The 24957-nt window shown below is 45.4% G+C and overlaps 1 protein-coding gene across 6 annotated transcripts in view; it reads right to left on the bottom strand.

Moving 5' to 3' along the window:
- The window catches only part of HAPLN1 (hyaluronan and proteoglycan link protein 1), a 93812-nt gene that overhangs the window by 53041 nt on the left and 15814 nt on the right, over positions 1 to 24957 (bottom strand). For 2 of the 6 annotated variants that reach the window (XM_039542846.1, XM_039542844.1), the window contains exon 3: positions 10315 to 10365. The exons of 2 other annotated variants lie outside the window; for them this stretch is intronic. The gene's annotated coding sequence lies outside the window, so the exon portion shown is untranslated. Of the gene's footprint in view, positions 1 to 1542; positions 1634 to 10314; positions 10366 to 16666; positions 16687 to 24957 lie in introns of those variants that run through there. 2 more of the 6 variants (XM_039542845.1, XM_039542851.1) reach the window with 2 other exon arrangements.

Here is a 24957-nt window from a genome sequence, read left to right on the forward strand (position 1 = left end):
TCAGTATACATGCCTGGGCACACCCACCCACCCACCCACACACACACACACACACACACACACACACACACACACAGACAGTTAGGATCTGTGTGTGTGCTTTCCCTGCTTCTGATCAAGTTTATCTCCTGCTATGGTTACTATCCCTGCCAGGCTCACTTTGCCTTTGTAATGCACCAGAATTACACCAGATAGTAGGGGGGACTTTAAGATAGGTCCTGGGGGAGAATATAACAAGGTGCCCTCTCTAAAGATTCATCCTTTTCCCCTGAAAAAATAACCCAGCATCTTAGTCTTGGATCTGGCTGAGCTGTGATCAATTCAGGACTAAAAAGTGGCTATATCCTTAGGGCTGTCGGGAGACAGTTTGACCTTCAGCATAACTTAGAGCTGCCTCAAGACTTCTCTAGTTTATCACCACCTACAATGGCCTTCAAGGTGCTGTTGTGGATATTGAGAATTTCTGAATCAGGGTATATTCTGACCTCGCCCCTTCTTCCTCCTGGAACATCCCCTATGACTGGAGCTATGATTTTGGAGGGGACACGGAGCTGGAACACTGCAAAGCAGACTTATCAGGGCCAGTGATTTGACACTCAGTATATTGTAGGTTTTCTAGAAGCTATTAGCCAAAGCAATTTGCATCTTCCACTCTAGCCTCAAAAAAAATAATCCGAGTTTCTGCTTCTGCAGCAGTCCAGGAAGACTCCAGGGGTGACATGATGGGTGTGAATATTTTGATATTAAAATAAATACAACTATTGGCAGTCAGTGAATGTTGGGGGAAAATGATAATGGTTTTCTGGGCTCAAGAAGTTTGCACTGGTTTAGATTGTTGTAGTTTACATAATCTACTATCTTACTAGATAGGGATGCAAAGAAGCTGAGTATTTACTTTTAAAAATTATTTGTAGAGGCTCTCAGACCTTAGTATAATAGTCAAGAACTAGACAACAAATTAATTTTTAGGGCTTGCTTTGTGTTCAGATTATAAATTCTCTCAATTTGCTCCCCCTTGGTGTAGTAGGAAATCATGATGTTCATCAACTAGAGTACATTTTGTTATATTTAAGTGGCCATTACTAATCTAGATTACTAGCAAGTGTAGAATGCTAAAAAGCATTATTAATTGTATTTTTGATAGCATAGTCTAAAAATCAGTAACATGCCTTGATTCAGCAATTCCACCATTTATGTAAGAAATATTGTTTTGAAGATGTATTCAAACAGTGTGATGTATAGAATGCAATGTTAACTAGTTATTTTCATAGGTTTAATTTTTTTCTGAAGAGATTATGATGTGCTATTCCAAATTATTTTTTTCCTTAGTGAGTGAAGAAAGTTATCATGTTATTGCAGGAAGCCTGGAACACAATCATTTTACAAGGCAGTTCTCTGTCTCCATCTCTCATGATCACACCAGTGATTGTGTGCATTACCACTCTGCCTGTATTAGACTGCAAAATAGAGGTAGAATAGCTTAAATGGCAAATCTTTTCCCTAGGTATGCACAGGAGGGGAACCTCTGTGCTTGCATCTCACCTCACTTGCATGATGACAGGTGTGGATCAGTGCACGATCCCCGCTGCCTCAGACCCTGTGGAACCATCTCTATAGGCCCGAGGCTGCTCATCTGGAGAAGGAGAGGGGTAGGGAGTTATGGCAAGGAGGACATTCATCACCCCCAGAATTCCACAGGAACCTCACAGCAGCAGCAGAACTCCCATTTCATTACATGTGTATAGGTGTGCCTAGAAGCTAGGCGAGTGCCAGAAGGAGGCAATGGCAGAAGAAGGAATTGTGGGAACTGCGCTACTAGGAACTGGAGGAAAGCTAAAGCTCCTGGAGCTAATGCAGAAGCACAGGGTCTCTGAATGGATGTCCTGACCTGATGTGGATTCCCCAGGGTTTGGGTCTAGACCTACTGCTTCTGCCACAAAGAATAATCTGTAGGAAACTGCATATGGGGAATCTCTCAGTTTTCCTTCTCTGTAGGTTTTACCATGGGAGTGCATGATCGACTCCCTACATACTATATGTTTATCACCAGTGGGCACCTTTCGGCCTTACATTTTTGAAGCACAGCGGCTAATAAGAAAATAGAACCCAGGCTTACTAACCAAATCACCCCATTCCTTATGATTCCTTAATATCACTCAAGAGCTAAACTAGGTAAACTGGACTCACCGTCATGAACAAACTCAACAAACTTGAGTTATGGAAGACAACTGGAGACAGCAGGTTTAAGAACACCCTACTGCCACCCTGGAGTGTTTAATCCCAGGAACCAGCAGCATGGATGAATGGGACAGAAGGGCATCCCTGAGGAAGCAGTTATGACTTTCTAGATCATAACCATCCCTTAAACTATGACTGAAAGCAAATAGGATGTCAACACAGAATGCCGAGCAAGGGTGTTATGTACTCATAATGGCTCACAGATACAACCCGTTGCATTCTGCTCTAACTCCTGAGTCCTTTAGCCCCCAAGTAAAGCATGTTGCAGTATTCCGGCCTGGAGGTTACAAATGTGCTGATTGCTGTGGCAAGGTCTGCACCAGACAGGCATGGTTGCAGCCTCCTGTCCAATTGTAAGGGGAAAATGCACTGTATGCCAAAGCTATTACCGGGGACTCTAAAAGCAATGATGTCTCAAAAATGATCCCAAGACCACAAGTGATTTGCAAAGCTCAGCTATATACCTCCAGTAGAAGGCATCTTCAACAAACCACACTCAGATAAGATGGAAGTGGTGCTGGTTTGAACCTAAGCCAGTTTGTTTCTATCTGCTTACTCACCTCTGTCAGACACAAGGAAAGCAGAGTGACCATAGTTTCTAGGTTTGAGTAAAAACAGATATGGTTCTGAGTGTCAGCTATATAACTGATACTGAAGGACCAAACATCTTACATTGTCCTTTGTGGCTGTACGCACACATTGAACAGCAAAAGTGATAAGATGGGACCCTATATGGAAAACCAGTGGTCAATACTATCAAATGCAGATGATAGATTCAATAAAACCAACATGGATACTTCAGGGGAAAAAGAAGATTGATCTTTTGGTTGCGGGAGAGGACAAGACTCAGAGCTGACAGATCTCAGTGCTACTCCCAGCTGTGTCACAAATGTCCTATGTTAGTTTGGGCACATCAGTGCTCTTCACTATGTCAGTGCTTCCCCATCATAAAATAGTAATACGTGCCATAGAGATGCCTATTAATAAGAATAAATAGATACATTTCTAGGAGGGGATTGCCAGTCACAGATAGCAATAGCACCTCAGTACTAATCCCGTGCCTACAACTAAACTGGTAAGTAATTGATAATGAAATAAAGATCAGCTAGAGCTGTGCTAGTACCATCTTCTTAGTAACCTTCGCTAAAAATAGAAGGATAGAGACTGGGCAGTAAATGTCAAGGATATTAAGCAAAAGGGTTTGTTTTTTTTCCTAGAGCCTGTGCAGCTACACTTCCTCTTTAAGAGCAACTGGCATCCTCTCCTCATAAAGCTAACAATCCTCCTCATCATGGTCTTTACTGGGGCAAGGGTATTCAGGTAACAGGATACAATTGTCTAAGACCTTCTTTAGCAAAATTGAATGAAACTCAGTCAGAGAATTTGGTATATTTCTAACTTCTTGCTTGATACTGCTCTCTCATTGCTAGCTAAGTCAGCCTAGATCCAATCTTCATTGCATCAAAAATAGACATAGAAATTCCTCGCCACGAGAACACCTCGCTGTGCAGCAGAGTTCAGGCCGGTCAGGAGCAGCAGGCTGCCCACTACTCTGAACAGTTCCAGTGGATGGGATTTTGCTGATGCTATGGCAAAGGAAAAGAATGATTGATTTGCCTCTCATAGCCACAGAATAGGAATGTAAAAATGCACTAATCTATGATGTGCTCAGTCTGAATCAAAACAAGTTTTCCACTGGATTCTCCCTTGCCACTTCATTAGTCATAGATAATTTGTAAACTTGTGAGGATGTGGGACATGTAAGTGCCAGACTGCCAGTGTTTGTGGATAACAAGTTGCCATAATAGTCCTCTAACCATAGACAGAATAGCTCAATGAAAATGCAGAATGACTCCTCAGAGATAGCTGAAACCCCCTTTACCTCTATTGGTCCTCCAGCAAGAAGGCAGATAAATTGCTTTCAGGGTGAGGGAAATATATGAAACATCTCTTCAGTGACTTAGGATAGGTGACTTTTATTTTGAACACACAAGGAAACACACAGGGACCCGAGTTTTATTTTGAACACACATATTGGGGAACACACAGGGACCCATCAGCTGAAACTGGAAGCCCACACTTAGCATAGATTAGAACTGACTTTTTATTTTTTAATCACTGACCTATTTGGAGGCTGTTGGGTTTTTTCCTTCCAATTGTGGACTTTACAACAATGATTCATGCATTCACAACCTTGAAGACAGATTACTAATATTTTGGGACCATCCTGGAAAATAATATCTCATAGACTCCAGCTAATACAAAATGGTACACCGTGACTATACAAGGGTTTCATGCATGAAAATCAAGGAGGATCACACTCTGAAAGCTACAGGGGTTGCCTGTAATTCAAACATTGTCATTCAAGATCTACGTTTAGTACATAAAGCCTTAACCTTAAACAATATTGGTTCAATCTACATAAGTCATTGTTTGGTGTCTCATCTCTCATTAGGGCACTTGTCCTCAGCAAATTGGAACCGATGACAGACCTGTGTTATATTTTTGAGAGGAAAGGAGCCAGGGCCTTAAGAAGTGGTTCTCCTTCTAATATGACATGATATAACAATAATTTGTGTATTATTCATATTTTTGAGAGAAGCAAGGTCAAATATGACAGGGAGCCAGGAACTCTTGTGTTTTCAACCTGGTGCTAACATTGATTCAGGATATGCTTATGCTGTGATTTAATTGCTGCTCTATTTGTACACCTAGAGCCTTGGATAGGCAACTTTTTACTAAATATATATATATATATATATCTTTGGGTAAGTGCAACACCTAAACACATATTTAGGCAACTGAATGAGTGGCCTCATTTGAAAAGGTGCCAAGCAACTACTGAAGTCAATGGAATATGTGAGTATTCAGCAACATTGAAAATCAGATCACTTATTTAGGCATCTAGATATGGATTTAGGGGGAGATTTTCAACAGTTAGATGTCCAGGGCCCACTGAAAGCCAATGGGAGTTGGGTGCCTACCTTCCAAAATCTCCTCCCAAGATGCCTAATTTTAGTTATCTGTGTTGCAAAATATTAGATTCATAGCACCATAGGGCTAGAAGGGACCACAAGAGTCATCTAGTCCAGGGGTCGGCAACCTTTCAGAAGTGGTGTGCCGAGTCGTCATTTATTCACTCTAATTTAAGGTTTCATGTGCCAGTAATACATTTTAACATTTTTAGAAGGTCTGTTTCTATAAGTCTATAATATATAACTAAATTATTGTTGTATGTAAAGTAAATAAGGTTTTTAAAATGTTTAAGAAGCTTCATTTAAAATTAAATTAAAATGCAGAGCCCCCCAGCCCTGTGGCCAGGATCTGGGCAGTGTGAGTGCCACTGAAAATCAGTTTGCATGCCGCCTTCGGCACACGTGCCATAGATTGCCTACCCCGATCTAGTCCAACCCCCTGCCAAGATGAGGAATGTCATTAATCTATGTCCCAGGTTTCTTGTCTGGCCAATGTGGCTGAACCGTTTCAAAAGCTTGTGCCTAAAATTAGGCACTTAGATTTATATTTAGGTTCTTAGCAGAAGGGCCTAATTTCCAGAAGTGCTGAGCACACACAGCACCCACAGAAATCCAGTGTGAGCTATGGGTTTTCCAACACCTCCACGCTTCAGGCCACTCAGTTAAGAACCTAAATATGAATTTACACATCTACGTTTGAAAGTTTGAGTTGACAATAAATTACTTTCACCTACAGGAGGAGGAGGATTGTGAGGATTAATTCATGACTGATTGCAAAGAGCCTTGAAGAGAATAAGCAGTATATATAAGTGCTAAGCATTTTCATTGGTACCTTTTCCTCAACTGGGTAGTTTCATTACCATAGTTTGTACTATTATATTATTTATGATATTGTCAGATACCCAAGAACCTTAGGTCATGGGATGCCTTTATAAGTAGTCATTTATTTTAAATTTAAAATTAAGGATTAGATGAAAAAGAATAACAAAGAACTGTGTTGCCATAGTCAATGGCTTACATTTGTATAGCATCTCTCTTATTACCAATTACACCTTTAAAGGCACAAGTCCTAACTCTGGCACTGTTTTTCATTAAAATGAAGCATTCATTTGACAGCCCTGGGCATGTTTTATGTGTTTAGCAAGAAAGAATTCCTGTATAGCTTGGTGATTTCTCCCTGTGTCATTAAGTAATAGCATTCTCATCTTGTCTCCTTAGGGTTCATCTTGCATGAACATCCTTGCCTTACAATGGCATGACAAAGAGAATAACAGGGAGGAGGGACAAAGAAGAAGAAGAAAGGATAAAAGAGTATGACAGGAAATATGATGAGGAAGCAGCTCTTCCTATTTTATTCAAATGCTTTTACTGTTTGTATGCCAACATTTTGGTACATTTGTTTTTATAAGTCAATTTTCATTACACGACTACTATATTTTTTTCTTTCAGCTACGTGTCTTCATATAAGAAGAAAATGTATGGCCTGAGTATGCTCTTATTTGCACTAGTGTAAATCTGGAGTAACCCCATTGTAGACACTGGAGATACACTGATGTCAAGCTGGTGTAAGCGCAAAGAGAATACTTGCATTTACACGTGTCATGAAAGTGCAAGTAGAGTAGGCATCATAACATAATCCCTCCAGATGCTCTGCTCAGGGAATTCCTCAATGAGCTCAGCAGGAGTTCCATAGTAGAGTAGAGGTATGATCGGACAGACTCATGATATGCACTGTGACAATGCATATATTGATATCATAGGCAGGTGTAGCTGCAAAATACTTCCAGTGCCTGCACATTGGCTGGGATTTTCAAAAGGGCCTAAGGAAGTTAGGATCCTAACTCCCATTGAAAGTTGATGGAAGCTGGCGCCTGATTCCCTCAGGTCCCTTAGAAACTGCCAGGCCTGATGTATTAAAGCATTGGCTGGGTTCTTTGTGGGCTTACATTACAACCCACTGTATTTACATGCTTACAACTTTTGAACAAATTCTTGGTCCAACTTTCCAGTCCAAACTTCCATGCTTCTTCTAAGCTGAATGGTGATTTTTTTTGTTGGGAAGTTTAATTATAAACCACTGACTGTTTCTGAATTGTCTCACAGTGGAAAAAATCAGATTTTTCTTCTGCTGTGAAAAATGTAAAGGTTTAGTTTTTATGCCTGGTGGGAGGGCACTCATCCAAAGCAGGAAAAGGAAAGGGAAGAGACTAAGGATTTGATCCAAAGCTCCCAGAAGTGAATGGAAAGATTCCCATTGACTTCACTAGCTTTGGATCAGGCCCTATGGGAGTGTTTCACAAAATGTGAGTCAGCACTCCAAATGGGGTTGTGCCATCAGCAGATGGGGTCATGGTAATCCCTAGTCTATGAAGGATGCCATTTTGCTCTGCATAGCATGATTTCACATGTATGGTGTGTGTTAGGTATGATGCATGGAGGATGGCATTTTGCTCTAGAAAATGGCATCCTCCATGCGGCATGACCCTGTCCATATGGTTCGGGCACTGTCCTATTATGTGCAGGATGCCATTTTGCTCTTCAAAATGGTGTTATCCATGCTGTCTGAGGTCCTGGTAGGAAATACTTCATTAAAATGGGGTTGTGCAAGCAAAAGTTTGAGAATCCCTCATGTATGGGTAGGGAGGATGTGGGACTCATGGCAAAGGAGGGAGAAAAGAAACTCAGCTCACATCACTCTATGTACTGTGTTCATCTTAAGGGTTCTAAGGATTAAAGCAGATATGTAACTGCTTAGCTATAGACCATATACCTAGATCGGGGTCTCAAACACGCGGCCCGTGGGCCGCTGCCAAGCTCCCTGTGCCCCCCCCCACCTACCTCCAGGCCAGGGGTGGGCAAACTACAGCCCACGGGCCAAAGCCCTGTGTCCACCCCCGCTACCCCAGGGGCCATGGTTCTGGCTGCTTCCTGGAGTGGAGCGGTGCGGTGAGGGGCCAGGAGCCTGCCCTGGCCCTGATGCGTGCCGCTGCCACTCCGGAGCTATTCTAGGTAAGCGGCGCCAGGCTGGAGCTTGCACCCCACACCCCTCCTGCACCCCAACTCCATGCCCTGAGGCCCCTGCCACATCCTGCACCCCTTCTGCACCCAACTCCCTGCCCCGAGCCCCCTGCCACATCCCACACCCCTCCTGCACCCAACTCCCTGCCCTGAGCCCCCTGCTGCACCCTGCACACCTCCTGCACCTCAACTCCCTGTCCTGAGCCCCTGCCACACCCTGCACCCCCTGGGGTGGGGACTTTGGGGAAGGGGTGGGCATGGGCGGGGCCTGATGGAAGGAGTGGGCAGTGGCGGGGCCCGGTGCAGTGAGGGTGGGGGTGTCAGTGATGTGGCCCTTGGGCCAATGCACTAGACTTCATGTGGCCCTTGTGGTCATTTGATTTTGAGACCTCTGACCTAGATCGAACTGAGCTTTGTTAGGTGCAAGAACCAGGGTGGCAAAGGACAGGTCTCTATAAGCCACCTTTCTGGTTTCCTGATCCTTGGCTTGAATGGGGGCTGAACTGACCTGCAGCATAATTCAGAGCAGCCTAACGGCTGCTCTAACTTACACAGTCTAGAGTCACCTTTCAGGACCTCTCCTCTGGCTGGTGAGCATGTGCATACAGTGTAATATGGTTCCACCCCTCAAACCTCCTGTGATGCTTTCACCCACATACAAACACTCGAGCTTCCCTTCTCCCTTTCCCAACTGAGCAGGGGGAAGAACAGGTGGCAAAGACTTACAAGTTTTACAAGCCCCAGGTCTTGCATAGTTTCCATCAGGAAAAAGGGCTATTCATAGCTGGGAAAAATAATGGTCCATATTTAAAAAAACACTTTTCTCTACAGCAAAATATAACAGAAGTTTCCTTTCTGGAGACATGCCAGAAATCTATGCACTCTGGAGGAATTAGTGACAAGCAGGAATATACACACACTATATATACATATGCATAAAGACGTGCTGCCAGACATACTGAAGAATAGCAGCTCGTAGTACAAAATTATTTCATAGACAGCTGAGTCTTCTAAAGAAATAGTAACAGTAATACAATAATCTGCTGCAAAACATATTTTAAAAGTGCATATTTCTTGAAACTTTTGCACATGTTGCTAGGGCAAATTTCTATTGAATTGTCTCTTAAATAAACATTTTAATTTGAAAAACAAAAGTGTGTTCATGAAACATCTGCTTCTTACTGCCATGATACACATAGCCTCGTTTGGACATACCACAATAAGAATTATATGTGTATATCTGAATGAAAGCCACATGTGGATTAACTGTAAAACACAATCTGATGTTCTTTCAACAGTATTTTTTCACTGAAACTACAATAAAATATACTTTCTACTGAGATCTGTTACTGCAAAGGGAAGAAAGGATGGTCCCGAGGCTATGTCATGAGCCTAAAACTTGGGAAAATTGTGTTCCTGCTCTGCTACAGACTTGCTCTCCTTTAGACTTTCTGTGAGACTTTGGGCAAGTCACTTAGATTCTCTGGGCCTCAGTTGAGAACCTATAAAATGGGGATAAAGTGCTTTCCTACCTTCCGGGGTGTTATGAGGATAAATAGATTAAAGACTGTGAGGTATTCCAATACTGTGTTAAGGGGGGAGGGGGATATAAGTCACTAAGATAGATGAAAGGGAAGAGGACTTTTCCAGATCAATTATAACTAAAAACAGCAGATCTTGTTTTTCCTGAGGCACCATCAGTGTGTGTGTGTATATATATACATATATTTCTTCAGAAAAACATTTTCTTTAATTTTTAATATGTTCTCATCAAAATGTAGGGAGATGGATACTGAGAAATATTCTGGAAAACATGAGTCATAATTGTTTAGTTAACTTTTCTTTAGATAAATTATGTTGGAAGCAATGTTCTTTATTTGTTGAGAACATGGATTTCTGACAAATAGTCTTAATTTGCCTAAAAGTAAAAAAAACCAGTGCCAACAGCATAAACATCTCATGAGAATATCATGAAATCATCACAGTATGTCCTGAAAGCAATTCTGTGATCTTATTGAATATTCTTGTAAAATAAATATCAGCCTCATGGAATTACTATAAAAATAAAACTTAGCTGACTTACAGATACGGTAACAAGCAGGTAACTTCCACAGACTCTCCAGTCAGTTAGAATCTGCAAAGATGCAGGTGATCAGGCTATGATATCCCAAACTGTGAATTACTAGCTCAGATATTATAGGTGTAGACAGATAGCAATTATAATTCTATAGTTTGATATAGTTAACTCAAGGTAAAGACCTTGATTACAGTAGGATAATTAATCCTCACTAAAGCAGAAACATTCTGTCTCTCCTTTTGTTGCAGTCCCAAACTCTTCTGACTGTCATAAATAAGACATGTTCCAAGATGCATAATCAGGTTGCGTATTACTCCATATCCAATTTCAAAATGTAATCTTATCCAGGATTCAGACTCATTGGTTAAAAAGTAACAAAGGCATTGAATATTCTGTGTAAGCTTTCCTAAAACACTTGCAATCTTTCAGCTGATGTTTACTCTTTGTTAAATGAAATTTGAAACACTTTTACCTGTGCTTGGATTACCTACAGATGTTGGAATACACATGATGGCATCATTTACAAGCTTTTTAAAAGATGCATAATCATTGCTTTCCCTTAGAATTAGTCTTCTGAAAGCATACATCAACAGTTTAAGACTGGCTTACAAACCTTTGTAACTCTACTAAATAGACTAGATACTGGAGGTGGGAGTGTTATTCCTGAGTTAAACAAGTAAATATCTGCAAGATAAAAATGAACACAGGCACATGTGGCTGGCCTAATGGCTTGGCTCTTGCAAGGAGCAGCCATATGGAAGATTTGCATGAATTATGCTCAAAACATGATGATGCACCTTACATTGCTTCTGAGAACATCACTAATGATATGCATAGAACAGCATAGGGTTGCCAACTTTCTAATCACACAAAACCAAACACACTCGATCCCCACACCCCGACCTCACCCCTGCCATGAGTCCCCACCTCCTGCTCACTCCATACCCCTCCCTCTGTCAGTCACTCTCCCCCACCCTCACTCATTTGCATGGGGATGGGGCAGGGTGTTGGGATGTGGGAGCGGGTGAAGGCTCTGGCTGGGCGTGTGGGTTCTGGAGTGAGGCCAGGGGTGAGGGGTTTAGGATGCAGGAAGGGGCTCAGAGCTGGGACAGGGGATTGGGGTGTGGGAGGGGGTGTGGACTCCGGGAGGGAGTTTGGGTGCAGAAGGGGATCAGGGCTGGGGCAGGGGGTTAAGGTGCGGGTGGGAGTAAGGGCTCCAGCTGCGGGTGCGGGTTCTGGGGTGGGGCTTGGGATGAGGTGTTTGAGGTGCAGGAGGGGGCTCTGGGCTGGGGCCGAGGGGTTCACAGGGTGGGAGGGGGCTCAGGGCTGGGATGGGGTTTGGGTGTAGGAGGGGTGAGGGCTCTGGGTGGGAGTTAGGGTGCAGAAGCAGGTTCGGGGTACAGACTCCGACCAGCAATGCTTACCTCAGGCGGCTCCCAGAAGCAGCTGGCATGTCCAGTTCCTAGGCAGAGGGCCAGGGAGCTCTGTGCACTGCCCGCGCCCACAGGTGCCACCCTCACAGCTCCCATTTGCTATAGTTTCTGGCCAGTGGGAGCTGCAGAGCCAGAGCTGAGGGCGGGGGCAGCTCATGGAGTCCCCGTGGCCACCCCTGTGACAGACATGCCAGCTGCTTCCGGGAGCCGTGCAGAGCCAGGACAAGCAGGGAGCCTGCCTTAGCCTCACTGCTCTGCCGTCCAAACTTTTAGCAGCCCAGTCAGCAGTGCTGTCCAGTGCCGCCAGCGTCCCTTTTCGACCGGGCATTTAGGTCAAAAACTGGATGCCTGGCAACACTAGAACTGCAATACAATATCTTCATAAACTCTCTATATTCCTAGCTATAGATATGCACAATAGCTTTACTGATTTGGGGCTGTAGGATGGTTTTAAAAGGAAAGGAAAACAGCAGCTCAAAGTGACAGGGTGGGAAGCTTACCACTACCAGACTACTCAAACTAACTTAACATCCTTTGTCATTGCTTTGAAAAGGTAGATAACATAGCATGTGTTAGGTCAAGGACAAGAGAAAAATACTGTGAAAGTTCCGTCTCATCAAACCCTTCCCCCCACCTCCCCACATACACTATTTTGTACAGCGGATTAATATAATATTTATGGGTAATCTCTCAATGAATAGAAAAATGCAGAATTAAGGTTAATGAAAGAATTTGTAGCCATTTGATAATGCTATAATAAGATACCTTGGTAAGTAAAACTTTCTAAATTGCTTAAACAAAATAGAATACAAAAACCATAGTTCACATTATCTGATACAAAAGCAAAGTTATAGCACCATTTAGCTTCAGTGTTAAATATTTTCAAGGTTACTGAAGTGTGGCTGGAAAAATCTATATGCAGGAAACTCCTTGTTTCTATGTTACAAAAATAAGTGCCGCTATAATGATCCACCAGGAAATGGAATATGTGGGAAGCCACAGAAAGCGCAGAATTGAGGAGAAATCACCATCTGACAGAGAGATTGGGAGAACAATAGTTCAAAGCCATGCTGTGAGTTGTGGTGTGTGGCTCCAAAGTGATGATTTTTAGGATGGATGCCATGGGTAATTGCAGTTTCCTGAATAACAATGTCATTTATTTCACATGCCTGTAATATCTACTGTCCTTGAGCTAAAGGTAGGTTAAGGATTGAAATGCTTATTGTTCTTTAGGTTACAAAGCTGTGTAGACTTCTGAAAGGGGTGGGTTTGCTATTCTCTGAATTGTAACCTCTGGTTGACCAAAAAAATGTATTGGTTTTAATTATGTCGGACAACTCCCTGGCCTACTGGGCAGGAGAAGAAATATAGAGTATGACAATTTGAGATGTAGAAATAACAACTGACTGAAAATTAGTGGAGTTCTTCTACAAGGACACAAGTGGGATCTTGTGAGATCTCTAGTGGAAATGAATAGGAAACGTGAAGGACTCACCTACTCTGGGCTCCTGGGCCTCACTTGGCCAACCCTATTTTCAGTAGTCAGCACTGTAGTTGTTTCAGACAAAAAGTCAAATCTTTTGTTTGTGCTGAGATTTCCTCAGGAGTTGTGTCAGTTACTTTGGCTCCACTGCCATGGATTTATATGTGTGCCCGAGATAACCATACAGCGCTTATTGGTCATGCAAACAATAATTCCTCCCCCCTCCAGTCAGGGGTGGCAGAGCCTGCACCAAAGAGTGTAGGGGCCCCCATCCCCTCCATGGCCCTGCCCACACCCTGCCCTGTCCCACTCCTTCTGCCCAAAGCCCTGCCCCCAGCCAAGCCAGAAGCCACAGCAGGCTGGGAGTCAAGGACCGAGGTCAGGGGGCTGAAAGCAGGCCCTGGCCCATGTCTCTGCCCTGCAGGCCCCCCACCCAGGGCAGGAGAGTCCGCGGCTCCCCACAGCTGTCCACACAGCTCTTACCCCAACCTGACTTTGGCTGGGGGTGGGGCCTCAGAGCCACAGCCTGGCCATGGTAAGAGCTGCATTGCTGGGCAGCTGTGGACTCTCCACCTGCTAGGCAGAGGGCCCACCAGGCAGGGAAATAGGCCGGAGGCTGCTCTTGGCCCCACCCTTGGCCAGGTGGAGGGTCTGTAGCACAGCACTCCGTGCTGCTGAGGCTCCCATCCCCGGCTGGGCTCCAGCTGCTGGTCTAGCTGGGAAGGGAGGGTGGAGCCTCAGGGGGAAGAGGAGGGGCAGGGGAACCCATGGCGAGAAGCGGGAGGGCCATGTCTCCCTGACCCCCCCAATTCTGGCACCCCTGCCTCCAATTGCCATATAACTAATTATATGAAGCACAATTTTGCCACCCCCGCTCACACTGAGTAGCACCTTATTTATCCGAGTTGTTCTGTGGCCTGGGATTACTTGTGTGAGTAAGGCTTTACACCACAACATGAATTGGGAAGGCAGATTCTGGGCCTTACGGATTAGCAATGTGATAGCCCAAGAAAGTGGGATCTCTTATTATAAACTCCTCGTTCTTCAACTGTCAGTGCATTACTGACAACCAACAACAAGGGCTGACTATTCCTTGGCTCAATGACAGCAAGGGAGACAGAACTGGCTCTGAGGTCCACAGAAAGCTGCCAAGGTGATAGCTATGAAATAGAGATGAGAAGCATATAGAAATGGTGGAGTTATTAAGCAAAGGAGCTCCTCTTGAAAACGGGTGACACATCATGCCCCAATGTCGCTGTACAGGAATGGAACTGTCCTTTCCTGCCAGTGATTAGTGGGGGGCTACAATAACATTCACTGCCCCCTGTGGGAAAAGGCACAGCTGGTGGATCTACAAAGAACTGCTCCAGAATGATGGAGCTCATGTGCATCCATGGGCAGCAGGTGGAGCCCCCGTTGGGGAGCCTAGCACCCTTCCTACACCCCAACCTTTGCACACACCCCTACAGCCAGAGCTCCAAGCACACCCTCCCTCCTGGAGAAGTCCACAGCCCCCAAGTCACGTCGTGCCTCCCAAGCCGCCTAGCAGGAAAAACTCATGTCTCTTCCAAAGAGCCTAAGCTTTTTTTCACATGTGCCATGCAGATTCCAGGGTGGCTGAGGAGGTAGTATGTGTTATTCAGTTCCCTGGGTTCATTAGTAATCTCTCTGGAGTCCACCTATTTACCCTCCACCTATGTTTGTATCCTTTTTTTTCCCCTTAAACTTGTCCACAATTCCCAGCTATGGAACAGCTGCAATTTTCCCCACCATGCTTATGCATGAACATTGACTATCCTTAGGATTAATCAACCCAGTGCAGAGCTGTATTAAGAGGCATTAAAGGGCTATCATTCTCCTTACTGCTTATATAAATCAGGATTAGGGTTTGAGCCTATGATAATACATTGGAAAAATAAAAATCACAAAGATATAAGACTGTATCCATCCCAAATTTTACTTCAGCAGCTGCTATCTTGTGGAAGTTTCATGAGCCATATGAGCTACAGAGCAATGGAGGCTGCTCCACAGTCTGCCTCTTAATGATAGTTTCAGTCTTACAGGGAAGGAACAAATTTATTTCCTAATCTCAGAAGCCAAATGAGAAGATTCAGTCCAGCCCAATTTTCTGGTCTCGGCCTGGCCTACACCTAAACTTAGGTTGACCTAGCCTCATTGCTCAGAGCTGTGAAAAATGTCATGCCCTATGCAACATAAATAGGTCGACCTAACCCCAACCGTACAAGCAGCTATGGACCTTTTCCATTGACCTATTTACCATCTCTCAAGGGGTGGATTTACTACTGTGAATGAAACACTCCTGTCACTATAGTTGTCTATGCTACAGCACTACAGCAGCTGTAGTGTCTCTAAGGCATGTGGTTCGGGTGGTGGGGTGGAACAGTTCTTTTCTGGTTGGCTGAGTGCCGTTCAGATAGAGGAGAACTTTTAAGGAACCAAGCAGCAGGGAGTGCAGGAGACTGTCAGTCTGAAGATCTCCTTATACCAATCCCCTTAAATTGTTGGAGGCGGGGAGGAACTCATGACATTCATGCCCAACAGTGCTTCCCATACAACAGACGGAAGGTAGTACTCTTTGTCGTCAAGTGTTACCAGTGTGGTGTTCTGCTCTATCCAATGTTGATAACAGTTGGCTGCATGTGTGTGTTTCCTCTGCGTGCTGCCCCCAGTTCTGTGCAGATAGCTAGCACAGCAGACCCCGAGAGAAACACCAAGGACCACAGACTCCGATAAGGTCTGAAGGCACCCGGCCAGGTTTATTGCCAAACGAAACACGGTCTCTAGCTCCCCGGATCAGATGTCTACAGTTCTGCTAGCACTTATGTGCTCCCTGACAATGGACCAGCTGAGTCAGTGGCAGGATTTACCACTGTCCCCTAGGCCAGACATGGGTGCATTCTTATACACAGGTACAAACAAGTTACACCTCACTCCTGATGTATTGAGGTGCAACCCCTCTACGTAGTAAGGTGCCACCTATCACCTTGTACATGTTGGTTCGATCAAAACAACCCCATCCATCATATTACCCTTTTGCCCCTGTCTTTAGGATGGGTCAGCTGGTCCCTTGTTGTCCGTGTGCAATGTGCTAGTATCGGAGTGTTCTGGTACCATCTTGGCATATGTTTATATCTCTAGTGTCCAGTACCTTTTAGGTTTGCGTTTTTGCAACATCAGCCCTCCCCTTGCCAGACTCTGAGCAGAGCCTGCCTCTTGCTCATAGCTTAACTTTGCTTTATGTTAACAAAGTCTTGACCATTACTTTAGTTCAGGCCTTAGGCCTCATACCAGGCCTCTGATACAAGGGTTTATGTTTCAGGGCCTCATCTATCTACTCATGTCTAATAAAGTCTAATCTACAGTAGAAAAGGTTGGTTGGTATAGATTTACTTGTACAGGCTTGTAAGCGTGCGGGACTCACCCCTGCAGCGCCTCCTGCTGGTCGTCTCAGGGAATTAGCTCCTCCAGCATCCTGGAGCGCCCCCTGCAGGCTGGTGATCCACCCTACCGCTGGCCCCCACATCCCTCCCAGACCCAGTGCCCTGTTATCTGGGGCACTGCCCCCTGGCAGTAACCCCTCAGTCTTAGGGTCTCCCCTCCACAGGGAACCCCCACCTCACCTCAGTATACAGCTACTGCCAGTCATTGTCTAGCCCCTGTGCCCTGCGGCAGACTGCAGTATCAGCCTACACATCACTGGCAAGGTTGGGTTTGGACCTGCTGCCTTTGCCTACCCCTGGGCTGCCCGCTGCAACCCCCAGTACTTATTTGCCTTCTGCTACAAGGTTTTTTTTTTTTTTAATTCCTCAAGAATTAATTAATTGCAGTCTGTCTCTTTCCTTTCTACCAGGACCATAAACAGTTGCACCTCTACCTCGATATAACACTGTCCTCAGGAGCCAGAAAAATCTTACCATGTTATAGGTGAAACCATGTTATATCAAACTTGCTTTGATCCACCGGAGTGCACAGCCCCGCTCCCCCGGAGTGCTGCTTTACTGTGTTATATCCAAATTTGTGTTATATCGGGTCGCATTATATTGAGGTAGAGGTGTATTTCTGCCCTAAAAATGAATTAACTCTCCTAGCCCATGCAGCCCTAATGGACCAGGGGAGAGAATGGCTCCAGAACGATAGTTTTGTTCACAATGGGAGCTCTTTGCTGGTATAGTATACTGATAAAGCGTTCCTATGTAGACATGGCCTAACTAGTAGCAATGCGCTGCACACAGGGATTGGGGAGCTCATCCAATGGACTATTTCAGTCCCTTGAGCAGCTCTGCAACACCAAGATGCAAAGCTTCCACTCCTCCACCTCACCCTTTGTCCTTGCACAACGACCTAATCTATTTCTGAATTAGCTTGGTCTTGTGCACATATATGGTATGTGATTCACTCAGGGCAGGAAGTGGTTGTAAAATTTTAGTCTGAGTAAACCCATAGGTTGTTATATATCAAAATAATACTAAAAGCAAATTTAACTGAAATTAGTGGAAGGTTAAAACAAAATAGTTTAATTAGCTTCATCACAATAATAATCTTTCAGTGACAGATGTTTTTTAAAGAAAACCCTCCTCCTTTGATCCACTTAAAGATTGAATCTTATTGTAAAATTTCTTCAATGTGCCACAAAGTGGAGATAACAGAAAAGCACTGAAATATTAGATGGGCTTTACAATACTCTATTCTCACTGGAAATTATGCAGACAATAGAACTCTATTTCTAAAAATCAGGCCACCACTCTAATTAAAACCTACTAGTTTTAAAAGCATATATGTTAAAATCACACACACACACACACACACACTAGCATTAATTAAATTACATTTGTATTTTTAAAGAATCATTGGAAGATCACATTGTACTGGGGACAAGTTCTTGTCATGCATTCAAACACTGGTATCTTTATCAGGAATTTACTTGAATAGGGCACAATGTAGGTGAGGTTGGGGGTGCGGGAGAGGTTTTGGGGTGCAGACTCTGGGCAATGCTCATGTCGTGCGGCTCCCCGGAAGCTGCAACATGTCCCTCATCTCCTAGGAGGAGGCGCAGCCAGGCGGCCATGGTTCCCTGCCAATGGGAGCTGCGGAACCGGCGCTCGGGGCAAGGGAAGCCTGTAGCATCCCCCTGGCCGTGCCTCTGCCTAGGAGCTGAGGGATACATTGCCACTTCCAGGGAGCCACGCAGAGCCAGGTAGGGAGCCTGCCAGCCCTGGGAACCAGACTTTTAATGGCCCCGTGAGCAGTGCTGACCGAAGCTGCCTGGGTCCCTTTTTCACCGAGCGTTCCACGCAAAAAACAGACATCTGGCAACCCTAGGAGGTGAATCGGGGAGTTCCTCACTCACACTGTAGCCCTGCACATTTAAATATTACTACTACAAAGCAGGCCAAGTTTCCTAGATACAGATTGTAATCCAGCTTTATACATAAAGTCATAGGGGCAAATAAGACTCCAGGTGCAGGAAGAGGAGATGGCTTTGCAGGGCTGCTGCTACTTCTCTCTTTACGTAAATGGACAAATAGGAGTTGAATCCTTGCTCCCATAACTACAAATCACTAGCCACCAAAACTGAGCCAGTGCAGGGAAAGAGAGGGATGGCAATAGGGTGTTGTGACCATTTGCTTCCCGGGAAGCAAAGAAGGAATTGCAGCTATGCATCACACCTTACACTTAATATATACTGTGTGGGTGGGTGTGGGGGAATGGGGGACAGATGGCTGTAATGGCAGAGATTGTGAGAAGAGGGAATTTATGTTAATTTTTACTATAAAAGGACTTGCAGTCACATTTTATGAGGGATTTTTCCATAGAATTATCCTTAAATGATACCTTTTAAATTTGCCACAAGCAAAACACTTACACCCAAATCCACTACTGCAAACACGTCTATTTGAATGTCCTAAATTAGACTTTGCTGGAAAAATTATACTAGCACAGTCATAGGTTGGCAGTATTTCCCTTGTACACTCATATTTTCAGGGCCTATTCATAGTATCTCAGTTGCAGCACTGATTTTCATTATTTGCTCTGAGTTCAGAAGCAATAAAAACCGAAGGTACATTTTGTGATTTCCCTATTATATGATATACTTGTTGGGTATTTCTGTACCATAACACTGTTCCATATGAATAATCTCTGATTCCTTTAGCCAGGAAAACAGCGAACATAAGGTGTAGATCTGTAATGGAAGGACTTACACCTTCAGTTCAGCTGTTTGTAGATACTTATTGTACCATAGAGTAAACAGAAGCAGATCCCAAAAGAACAAACAAAAGTCCAATCCAGTATCTTTTAATTGAACATCTAGATATGATGTAAATGGTTCTATCCGGGATTAAACTGTTACTCTATTTACTCCTTTTGGACTTTTGTTGCCCTCAAGCTTCTTCATTCTGTTACTAGATAATTGTAAGTATAGTTCAAGCAACCTCTTATTCTTCCTGATTACCAAAACCCCAAAATACTTCTCATGCCCTCCTGGGTGCCAAAAGCCTTAGCTATTCCCTACCCTATGTCAAAAACACCAGTTTCTCCCCTGGCAACTTCTACAGTTCAGTCATGTATTGCAAAACAAAAAGTCCAGAACACAAAATTCCAGAACATATAGACACAGAATAAAAGAGATTAAATTGAATATCAAATGAAATAAATAAAGCAAGAGACATTGTATTGACTGGGCTGAATTGGACTGGGTAGGTAGTCATGACTGGAGGAGTTGAAGGGATAATGTCACATAATTCCAGAGTTCAGGCCATATATTTTAGGCTAATGAGATGCATAGGACACAGGGCTTTGCATACACGTTTTTGATGCATCCAGTGACATTATCCTGCAACGTACTATAATATATATGGCTCAGTCACAGGGGTGGGCAAACTTTTTGGCCTGAGGGCCACATCTGAGTATGGAAATTGTATGACGAGCCATGAATGCCTGGTAGGGGAGGGGGACGCTATAAGGGATGTTACTGAGGTGGGGGGAGGAGGGATTCATGGGGTGTGGAATTGGGGGGGTTCTACAGGGGTGGTACCGGGGACACCCAGGGGCCCCGCCAGCAGTGACACCAAGGTGACAGTACCAGGCGCTGCCACAGGTGGAGGCGCCCTCGCTGAGACAGGTGTGCCCCATGGCAGATTCGAGGCTCTCGAGGGCGGGGGCTGTAGGAGACTGGGAGAGGATTGGGCGCACTGCCACCTGGGGGGCGGGGGGTTGCTGCGTAGGGGCAGGGATCCGATCCTAGAAACAGCGCAGTGAAGTCTCACCTGTGCACTGGGGCTCTGCGTGCCGGAAGATGGTGCTCATCAAGGGAATTGTGAGTCGGGGGCTGGGGAGCGCCAGGCAGGCGGAGTGAGGCAAGCCCCTGACCCTGCTTCCCGGCAGGAGCTCGAGGCCGGATAAAAACGTCTGATGGGCTGGAAACAGCCCGTAGGCTGCAGTTTGCCCACCCTGCTCTATCAAGTACTCATGCATATGAATATATCTGTATATACATGTGTGTAATTTATGCACACATCTGCATACTGGTGATCCATAAGCCACTGCAACCCAGGGCAGTGGGGATGCAGGTAGAATGGGTGCTGCTGTGCCTTAAGAGAATACTGCATGGACCAGTAGGGAGAATTCCCTTCCTCATGTTCCTGGGCAAATCACCAGAGCAAATTTTAGTGTTCTGACCTTGTGCTGATTGCCAGGATTTGGGCCTACATTAATCACTCAGACCAGCTACATTTTATGCCGAAGAAGGAAAGTCTGCCTGAGAGAGGTTTGATGGCACAATCCCACCCATAACTCCTGCTCCACTGAGGGCTTGGAACCAACCAGTGCTGCCACAAAAGTGGGCAACGCTTACGGGGGGGGGAATTCGGGTGACCAGATGTCCCGATTTTATAGGGACATCCCGATTTTTGGGTCTTTTTCTTATATAGGCTCCTATTACCCCCCACTCCCATCCCAATTTTTCACACTTGCTGTCTGGTCACCTTAGTGGGAATATAGCCAGGGAATCAGGGATAGTCAGTACATCTTCTGGTTTAAATCAAACTTCCTCTGATGGCATCCCAGGGAGGAGATCACCTCACCAGAGGGTTGAATCCTTCCTTTGGTACAAGGATGTAAAGATTATTGTCACTGTGCCAGTAACAATGACGGTAACCCATTGAGCTGGGATGGGGAGCAAAATGTACAGACCTGAGAGGGCAAGTTGGTGTTCATCAAAATGAAATCATTTATTTCATCCATTCTGAATATTTTCAAAAATATACAGAAATCTCCTCCCTTTAGCGATGAATTTGTAAATTAACTATTTTTAAACCACTAAAGGGGAAATGAAGTTAGAAGGTCAGAAAGATCTATTACTGGCCTCCAAGCCACCAGCCGAAAGATATTTGCATATGCAATCTACTGTAATTGTGTAACATTTTTCAAGCCACTGTATTAACCTTTGAAGAAGTAAACAGTGGAAAGTTACTGACTCACCACCTGACCATTTTCAGCCAAATATGAGCCAGGATTGTCTTTTTGTATGGAACAATAGCTGAATGTTTCAAGCATTTTGGACCTGATTCTTCACTGTCTTCAGGGCCGGCTCCAGGTACCAGCTAAGGAAGCAGATGCTTGGGGTGGCCAATACAAAGGGGGCAGTCCATTTGCTATTGGGGCGGCCTGTCCGGGTCTTCTGCAGGAATTCAGCTGCGGGTTCCTCAGTCCCTCTCTTCCTCTTTGAACTGCTGCCAAAGTGCTGCCGAAGAGGAAGCGAGGGAGTGAAGGACCCGCTGCCGAACTGCCACCGAAGAATGCCACCGATCGGCTTTTATTTTATTTTTTTTCACTGCTTGGGGTGGCAGCAGGGGCGGCTCTAGAAATCACGCTGCCCCAAGCAGCGTGGTGCGCTGCGCCGCCCTTCCCGTCCCTCCCCGGCGCCCCTTTCCCCCGCCGCTCGCGGCTCTCCGCTGCGGCCGCAGCGGGGCCGCGGGGGGACCCGCGCCGCGGGCCGCGCGGCGGGCGCGCGCCGTGGTCCCGCTGGTCCGCCGCACCCGCTGCTCTGCCGCTCGCGCCCGTCCAGAGGAGAGCCAGCGCCGGCCCTCCGCCCCCTCCGCCAGCGCCGTCGCGCTCCCTCCCTCGTCCCGCCAGCCGAGCTCCCGCCCCCCCCGGGTCCGCCCCCCCCCCTCCCCGCCAGCAGGGCAGCAGCAGGGGCCCTTACATTTTCCAGCACCAGCCTAGAGCCGCTGGTGGGTGGCAGAAAACCTGGAGCCGGCCCTGACTGTCTTCCTCATTCTGTAGTCATTTACTCCCATGCAAAGTGAGTATGAAGTGGGTGTAAAATAGTCCCAAACCAGGATGACATATCAGGTCCCCTGTATTTAAAAGATGAATAGAATTGTTCATATGGGACAACAATTCATTATTGTCAGTATTACATATGTTGTTGTTTTTTAAAACAGCATTATCTTGGGCCGCTAAGATGTGCGCACAACTAAATTGAATAAGTGTGAGCTTATTTGCCCTTTCTCCACTTCTCCTCTCAGTCATTTGTTATACTTGGTCTAAAATTAAGTTATAAGGTTTCTGGGGCAGGGATCATGACCTATTTTTACGGTAAAGTAAACTCTTTGGGTGCTGAATCAATCTGACTAAGGTACTTATCTGGCCCCTCACTACCAGTTGCTGAGTGGCTCACAATTTTTAATGTATTTATTTTCACAACACTCTCTGAGGAAGGGAAGTGCTATTATCCCCATTTGGCATATGGGGGACAGAGGCACAGAATGTGGGGTTTGTAAAGGGGACTTAGGCACCTAACTGCCACGTTAGGTACATAACTCCAACATGTAGGCATCACTGGCATTCACAAAATCACTTCTCAGCTGCTGCCTAACCCTGTAGGTGCCTAATGTCCCTTAGTGCCTAAGTTTACACTGATAAAGTCTCCGAGGTGCCTAAATTTTGGGGTGTGGGCATGTGTGGAGCCACTGAAGTCCTGACACCCAGCAGCTCTTTGCCTAATTCACACATGAGCCCCAACAGAATCTACAAACTGTCCTCACCTATCTTGCCTTTTGGGGCCTGATTCTGTAGACATGTTCATGGTATACTTAACTCCGTATAAAAGATGCTGGAAGAGGAGCCCAGTGGTGAGAGCACTCACTCATTCATTGGACCTGGGTCTCCCATTTCCCAGCAGGTTACAAAGTCATTCTAATGTGCTCATTGGGTGAGTGAATATTTAATTATTCATACAAAATAGAACAGATTCAGCTGGAGAGACACCTGCCCCAGACTACCCCATAGCCCAATGGTTAGGGCACTTACATGGGAGGGTCTCTGCTCTATATCAGACAGTGCTGGGCTTTGAACCTGGATACTACACATCCTGAGTGAGTGCCTCAACCCCTTCTTATAAGGTTATAACCACTGCAACATCACCTTCTCAGCCCCTGTTTTCCATAAACAAAACCCCATTAACTTCATTTAGGTGCCCAACTCCAAAAGAGGGTTCACAATTGTGAATCCCAAGTGGAGAAAGGCACCTCCCTCAGGCCTGGTGTTGGGCATCAAATTCCCTTTGTGGGGCAAGGCTTAGGTCCCACCTCTTGCTTTGTCATCTGGGAGGTGAATTTAATAATCCAGACTCCATGCATTTCACCACACAACACCAATTATTCTGGCTGTATATGGGTTACTAGCTCTCTGTTCAGCATGCTGGCTTTTTTGAGGGCCCAGGACTGGAGTACCCATGGAGAAAAATTGGTGGGTGCTACCAGCAGCTCCCCCTCACCCACCCTAGCTCACCTCTGCCTCCGCCTCCTCCCCTGAGCGCGCCACATGCCCGCTTTCCCCCACTAACTCCCAGCACTTGCGGCAAGTGCTAGGAGGGGGAACGCAGCATGCTCGGGGAAGAGGCGGGGCCACAGCGTGGATTTGAGGAAGGGGTCCAATAGGGGCAGGGAGAGGGCGGAGTTGAGGCAGGGACTTTGGGGAAGGGGTTGAAATGGGGGTGAGGCAGGGGCAGGGCAGGGGTGGAGTTGGGGCTGGGCGTGGGGACGCAAGCACCCACCGGTGCCAGGGAAAGTTGGCACCTATGCACACAGGAAGTCTGTGGCTAAACAGAGAATTGAGGTTGGGTTTCCAGTGTCCCAAGCTAATGCCTTAGCTGTTGGGCTATCCTTCCTCCCCTGAACAATTAATAGATAAGGAAACTAATTAAAAGAAAATAAATAATGTCTGTTCACAGATCCCCGTGTGCTCTTTCCAATTAATATTATTCTATATTCTCTCTGCTGGCGTAGCAGCTACAATTACCACTTTTAAATGGCAAGGTGTTAACTCCATAGCAATAATGATTCCCTGCAAGTCCTTTGCTGACACTACAGTCTGCATGGAGAAGTTCTCAATCCCAGTGGCAGACAGTTAATATGCAGCGAGGTGATGGAGCTTGGAATATCACTCAAGTTTCTTGATTAGTAATTATACTACAATTTCCTCCAGCAATTAAATGGAAAATTTTACTAAATTGTGCAGTGATCTCTCTACCTTGCTCTTAATTTATCTACTTTGTGCACCTGTGGTTTTGGACATATTCTTATGTTGTTTATTTCATATTGAAGAAAATGGTGCAAGGGTCAATTCTATTTGGCTTACTCAAGTCACTGGTCAGGAATGTACACCCATGTGAAGTGGTTGGGCCTTGCCATTTTGTGGTTGAAAATTACA

Source organism: Mauremys reevesii, linkage group 6 (genome assembly GCF_016161935.1).
Source record: "Mauremys reevesii isolate NIE-2019 linkage group 6, ASM1616193v1, whole genome shotgun sequence".
NCBI lineage: Eukaryota > Metazoa > Chordata > Testudines > Geoemydidae > Mauremys > Mauremys reevesii.